The sequence below is a fragment of the Acomys russatus genome, chromosome 1 (assembly GCF_903995435.1).
Source record: "Acomys russatus chromosome 1, mAcoRus1.1, whole genome shotgun sequence".
In the NCBI taxonomy this organism is placed as follows: Eukaryota; Metazoa; Chordata; class Mammalia; order Rodentia; family Muridae; genus Acomys; species Acomys russatus.
The window spans coordinates 38898449-38905199 of record NC_067137.1 but is presented as its reverse complement, the minus strand read 5'-3'; the positions used below and the strand labels follow the sequence as shown (position 1 = coordinate 38905199).

General features: G+C 43.7%; 1 long non-coding RNA gene across 1 annotated transcript in view; it reads right to left on the bottom strand.

The window, feature by feature from the left end:
* The window catches only part of LOC127187893 (uncharacterized), a 91134-nt gene that overhangs the window by 12964 nt on the left and 71419 nt on the right, over window positions 1–6751 (bottom strand). The gene's annotated exons all lie outside the window — the stretch shown is intronic.

The following is a 6751-nucleotide window of genomic DNA, read 5'->3' as shown; positions in this document are numbered from 1 at the left end:
GTCCAGCCTGATGCTGAAAGCCCTAAGGATTTCGGGAGAGCTTCCAGTGTTCAGTTCACATTAAAAGGCAATGAGAAAAAGAAAAAGAGGAGGAGAGCCTTTCCCTCAGGCTCCCTTTTATCTGGGCTGCTACTTGAAGAGCCACCTATTCCCAAGACGGGTCCTCTTACTTCAAATAACCTAGTCAATCAAATGTTTCCCAGGTGTCACCAGAAGTGTGTCTCTTCCGGACCCCATTAAGTTGACAGCCAAGATTATTGATTACAGTCCCCATGGCAGGGAAATCTGAACACAGAGACAGAGCGGCACAGAGGGGACGTTGGTGAATGAGACAGTAAATCCTCACGAGGATGAAGGCAGAGAACGAGGTAATGCTCCACAGCCAACAATCACCAGAGACAACTGACAAACCAGCAGAAGCCAGGGGACAAATGTGCAATGTGGTCCTCCCTGAGTTCTTTAGAAAGAACCTACTTCACCAGCCCTTGGCCCCTGACTTCCAAGCTCTAACCTACTGCATAAATGGTCCAATTTGTGGCTCTTTCTGTGACACCACTAGCCAACTAACACAAAAGGTTTGCATTTTGGAAGCCCACCCAGCTATGACTAAAGCCCAGACCAATGTGCTCCAAATTCATGCAAGGAAAGTCAAGGAGGACTTCCCAAGGTTTCTACATATCTCGTGGCCTTGCAATCTCTAGTACTGCCTTTTATAGTCCTAAATTTCCCCTTTGGTTATGGAGTCTAACTGTATATTTTGTTTATGTAGATTGTAACCAAATATTGTACTGAAAATCTGTCCCATTTCATCTATCTTTCCCATTAGTTTCTTTAACAAATTGATTAACAGTCCATTGGTGTCCTTGTCTCCTAATTTCATCCATTTCTTTCTGCCAACTGTTTATTTAACTCTTTATTTTTGATCCCTTCTTCTGTTTTTGGTGTGTGTGTGTGTGTGTGTGTGTGTGTGTGTGTGTGTGTGTGTGTGTGTGTGTGTGTGTGTGTCTAGGAGCTGGTTCTTGTGTACAGATACTGCACATAAGGCTGAATGAAACCCCTTCCTAGGGAAGTAGTCTGGCACAAAGCTTGCCTGGTAAAGTCTTCAGTCTGGGATCAAGTCCTGAGGCTTACCCTTTAAACCATCCTTTCTGGAACTGCATATAAATATCTGTGTATACTCTCCAAAGTCTTATCTAGAAAATGAAGATAACAGCATCTACCTTCGTGTCTGTGGTAAACTTCAGTGAACAGGAAGATTTGCTTAAGCACAAGAAACCAAAGTCTATTGTCTATTTCTTTGCCTTTCAAGTACCAATTTTTCCCAGACATACCCTTATGTCGCCTTAAGCTTTCATATGTGTGACGTAGAGTGCATTATGATTATGCTGTTAGTGGCCAAAATGTATAAGCATTACCTTCCGGAAGACCTAAGAACACACAGCAGGGATTTTCTCAATTTCTGAAAACTAAGAGTAATAATACCTACCCTGGAATAGTGCTGTATGCATTAAGCACCCACAGTGTCTAACACAGGCTCTCTCTCTTCCTCCAAAAAAGAAAAAAGAAAAAAACAAAAATACAGAAGAGGACATACAAGCCACGCAATGTAATCAAAATTTCTGCCATCTATCCCAGTCGCACAGGCTGCTCTGAATTCAATCTGAAGTCCATATAGCTCTGCATTATTGTGTTGTGAATATAAGAACCTCATCTCCTAGCTGGCCTCAGAGTGTTGAGAAACAACTGTGAATAGACCAAGCTGGCTCCTAAAAACTCTACCGAGGTAATGGAGTCGTTCCTTACTTCTAGTTACAAAACGTGAGCTCCATGTAGGATGTAAGAAGAGGATGCTTTGCCTTCCTCTCCACACCCAACATATACACTTGGGCCTCTGCCTCTACTGTTGACCTCTGGAAAGTGGAGCTGACCATGCAGGGCTGGAGGGAGGCACTCTTCTTTCTCTGATCAACGCTGTTGTAAATAATCTCCACAAAGTGATTGCAAGGCCAAGAATATTAAACATCCCCTTGGAGAGGCTGCATTTGCAACATGCTTTGCGTTTGATGTAGACGAGACTAAATTGTGCTGTTTTTCACTGACATACAGGGCCAAATCTTTATTTTAGAATACGTGCAATCTTCAAATTAGCTCTGAAAGACACAAGGAAAGTCTCAAATCCAGCAGCTCAGCAGGTACTATGTGTCTGCTTTACGTTTAATTCTAAGGAGGTAAAATATGAACTAGATACAACTTCAAGGCTGTCCTAAAGACAGCAATGTGTAAGGTTCCAGTCACCAAGGGAACCACTCAATTGGGCACTTCTCTCCCATTTTCCTGCCTCCCTGAGAGGCATGTGTGGACATGATTCACCATCTTGTCGTCCATAGCAGTTGTGTCTGATGTGAAGCTGGCACTATGAGCGCCCAAGGAAGAAGTGACCAGCGAGGACAAAGTACCTCAGATAGCTTATGGGGCAGCCAGAGGGGGCTGTAGAGAAAACATTTTACAGCTGGACCTCATCACATCACAGAGACTCTTTGAATAATAATAATAATAATAATAATAATAATAATAATAATATTAATATTATTATTATTATTATTATTATTATTATTATTATTCAAAATGTTATTTTTAATCTGTGCATGTGCATGAAGGGGAAATAGTGAATGACTAAAGGTTTCTATGGAGGTCAAAAGAGGGCACTGCATCCTCTGGAACTGGAGTTAGAGGTGGGCATGAGCCACCTGGCATGTGTGCTGGGAATGGACCTCAGGGCTCCTCAAGAGCAGTGCACATTCTTAACCTCTGAGCCATCTCAATGTGACTCTTGAAAGCTATGCCAACTGTTGCTTCCATCAGCTGTCACTTTTCATTTCACCTTTGGGGCCAGGCTCTTGGACCATCCCTGCTGCCACCAACAGAGCCCCATGACTCAAAAAACAAAACAAAACAAAAAAAAAATCACATGTACCCAGAGGAAGGCTGGTGGGAAGGAACCCTTAGTTTGACTCAGGGTTCTGTCATGTGCAGATCACCCCTGGAAATATTCAGGACCAATTTGGTGGAGAAAGCTCACCAAGCCCACTGCCCTAGCTTCTGGTGTCCCTACACCCCAGCTTCCTCCTTCACCCTGTGAATGTCAGGAAGGGATTGTTTGGGAAAGAGGAAAAACCACTCTTCTCGACTCCTGTCAGAACATTTGCATTTTTGGAAGAGTTTCTTTCTTTTTAAGACTCAGAGTGAGTGAGGAGCTTTTAGAAAAGCTAAAAATATCTGCTAAACAAGAAGGGAACACCCGCCAGCCCGCTGTTCCTTCTGAGCAAAAGGCTCGCCAGCCTGGGTGTGAAGTCTTCTGCTGGGCTTCAAGGACCTTGAGGGGGAGGTGTCATCTGCTCAATTGCTTAGAAACAAAGATCCAGGGAGGTGAAGGTGGAGGCAAAGGTGAGAGTAAGCCAGGAGCAGCTGCCAAGTCACAGCCGCTTGAAGCCTAAAGCGGCCTGTGAAATTCACAAGAAAACCAAGACAAGAACAGAGTGAGACACTTGTCTGGAACCATGGCATGGAGAACTGCACTCAGTGGGGAGGAAGACCAGGCTACCCTGGCCTGTGTGCGTCTCACCATCACACTGGTGTGCCCACAGCCTTAGGAGAAGGAGGGAAAGAGGTAGCCATGGATCATGGTGTGACCTTTCTTGCTTGAGTTTGCCAGGTAGTCTAGATGGACCATAGAGACCTACAGTTAATATTTGGCTTCCAGGGATCACAGGGACAGACACTTTGGAACACTTGAGGTCTTCTTCTGGTCTCAGCATGGGAACACATAGGCATATGCAGCCTTGAGTGTGAGCATATATACACATACATGTGTGTGCATGCACACACACCTACTTTCACAGTAATATAATATACACAGTCCCTAGCCCAACCATCATATCCGATTATCCTTCCAGCTCTAAGTATTCGCAGAATCCCAAGGAGCCCACTGCATGTCCATGCAACACTGCTGTAAGGTGACAGAGAAACATTTGCAAGTGGTGTTTTGTGTCTGGAAAAACAACTAAAAAGAGAGGAAAGAGGAAAAAGCAATTGAATTCATAAACAGCCCTTACTGACAGAGCTTATCACATTTCAGTGGCTTGGTTCATGATCCATTCACTCACCAAGTACACAGAAAGAGAGAGAGAGAGAGAGAGAGAGAGAGAGAGAGAGAGAGAGAGAGAGAGAGAGAGAGAGAGAGAGAGAGAGGAAGGAGAGAGGGGAAAGAGAGAGAGAGAGAGAGAGAGAGGAGAGAGGAGAGGAGAAAGAGAGCTCTTAATCCCTGTATCATTGGCTGCCACTGGTTTTCTAAGAAGCTTAACAGGGCATGCTCTGACTTCAACAATGACCCACTAATAGCTTTACATTTCTCCCCAGTATTACAAGCTCCTATCTCCTAATGAAATCAAGAAATCAAGGAGACAGCAGGAGAGGAGCAAGCAATGGCAGCGGAACAGAGCCAAGGACACCCTGGGACTCTGCTGAGCCACAAATAATCACCTGCAAGTAGCGATCAAACCTTAACTTCCGCTTAGGAAAATAGAGTTGCATCTCTCAGGGTGAAGCAAACTTCCTTCCCACTGTGCTTGAAAAAGAGTAACACACCCATGTAGCCGTGATCTGGCTGACATGGAACGTCTTCTCCTTTGTGGGGAGGATTGTTCAAGTGCCTTTCAGTTGACTGTCAGCTTATAGTAACTGATGCCCAGGTCCTTTGCAAGGGTGTTCATGTGATCAATGTTCTGAGAGAACGGTTCAGGGTTAGTTAATGCTCAGTTTGCCTTAGCCTTTGTAAGTGGCTTACTCTTTACAAATCTATCCCTCCAAGTTACACTTTGATATTTACTTCCAGGTATGTGAGCATTTGTGTTTTCCCAACTTCCTTAGGCACAGGACACATCTGGTGGGTGCTGGTGGCCACCACCTTTTGTTTGAACTCCCTTGGTAGCTGCTCAATACTGTGAAAGGAAACAACAAAGGGCTTTCATATGGCCCTATCTACTTCCTCTGTCCAGTTCCCCTTTTACTCTCAGCTGCGTACTGCACTGTCCATGTCCATCAACATGAGACCTGGTTAACTGGCTCCTCACTTCTCTATTGCCCTACACCAGGGTAATCCCTGTGTTGTCTCCTAGCCCTGGGCACCTGTCTCCCACACTCATCATCTCACCGTTCCCAGCAGCCATAGTTTCCCACTGGCTTCATCCTCTGCACTAACATCCACGTGAACTGTAGACCATGTAGACAGATTAGATACCAACACTAGCATGGAGTTTAAGAACAAGTGCCAAATGTAGGATCCAATAGCTTATAGACAGTGTTTAAAAGTATATTGAGCCATAGTGAGTCTCTTTTGGAAATTTTTGGCTACAGAAGAAAATGGGAGCCAAGGACCAAGTTTCAAGTGTTCCAAAATTGACAGGAAAAAGAAAATGAGGTAAGTGAAAAATAGCTGCCTGGATAGCAAACCATCAAAGATGTTGACACACTCATCCTCCGAGCTTGTCACTGTGTTATCTTATAGGGCAAAGGGGCTTTGCAGACTTGACTAAATTAAGGATGCTGAAATAGGTGTGGGGTGGAGTCTGTCTCACATTGGAGTCTGAGGCAAGAGGATCCCGGGTTCAAGTAATCTGTGGGTTACAGAGTGAGTTCAAGGCCAGCTGGGCATCTTAGTAAAGAACTTGCCATAAAGTAAAAGCATAAGCCAATGGCTGGGGATACAGGCCGGTGGCGGGGTGCCTTCTGAGCATTGATGAAGCCCTGGATTCAATGCCCAGCACTACAAATGAAATAAGAAAAAAATAAAATTAAGGGTGTGGATATGGAGATGTATTTGGGGCTGTGTATGGAGGGGTTAAAAATAATGGCACTACTCTGAAATCCCCAGAAGCGAGAGACAAGATAAACCCTTCCCTCCCAAGTTGTTTCTTCTGGTATTTTGGCCACAATGGCACATAAGTAATATAGTCAGTGGAGCTGAAAATAATAACAAAGGTTTTTAAGAAGATGAAAGAGTCATAAACAGATAGTGACAACAAAATAAGCAGAAGCAGCAGTCAGCGAGGAGAGAAGATGCTGGGTCTCTATAAAAAACTTTGATATGAGGAGGGACGGCCCTACAGAGTCGGTGTGTACAGCACACTCAAGCTTTCCTGGGACCTTCCTTGTCAAAGCACTTTAAATTTATTTTTCAATTGAACAGTATTTTTAAAGACAGTGTAACACATGGTCATCAGCTGTATTAAATGTGTTACCATGTCTTACTCTTGGATATTCCACTTAATTTAGATGTTGAACTATATTCAATTTCCCTCAGCCTGCATTGCTGGCCATACACTTCTTGAGGGTGGGGTGCTGTTTTCACTGCCCCCCCCCCACTTAATGAACTATTTCACAAGCTTGAAAATGAGATTATTTTATTTACATTTAAGCAAAACATGCCACAAAACCTCTCTAACTCACTCCCAGGAGCTTTGCATCATTGATGAAAGACGAAGAAGGGAGGAAGGGTGTTCCGCAACCTCATCTGATTTTGCCATCATAAATATTCAAATCATGTATATTTGTTCCATAAAACAGTTGTTTAAATGGCTTTAATTTATTTTCTATTTTATTGTCTCAACTGTATTGTGCAAATCAATTGTTGAAATAGTTCAGTAGCAACATCTGACAAATGTTGTCCCCTTTCTCTCTCTCTCTCTCTCTCTCT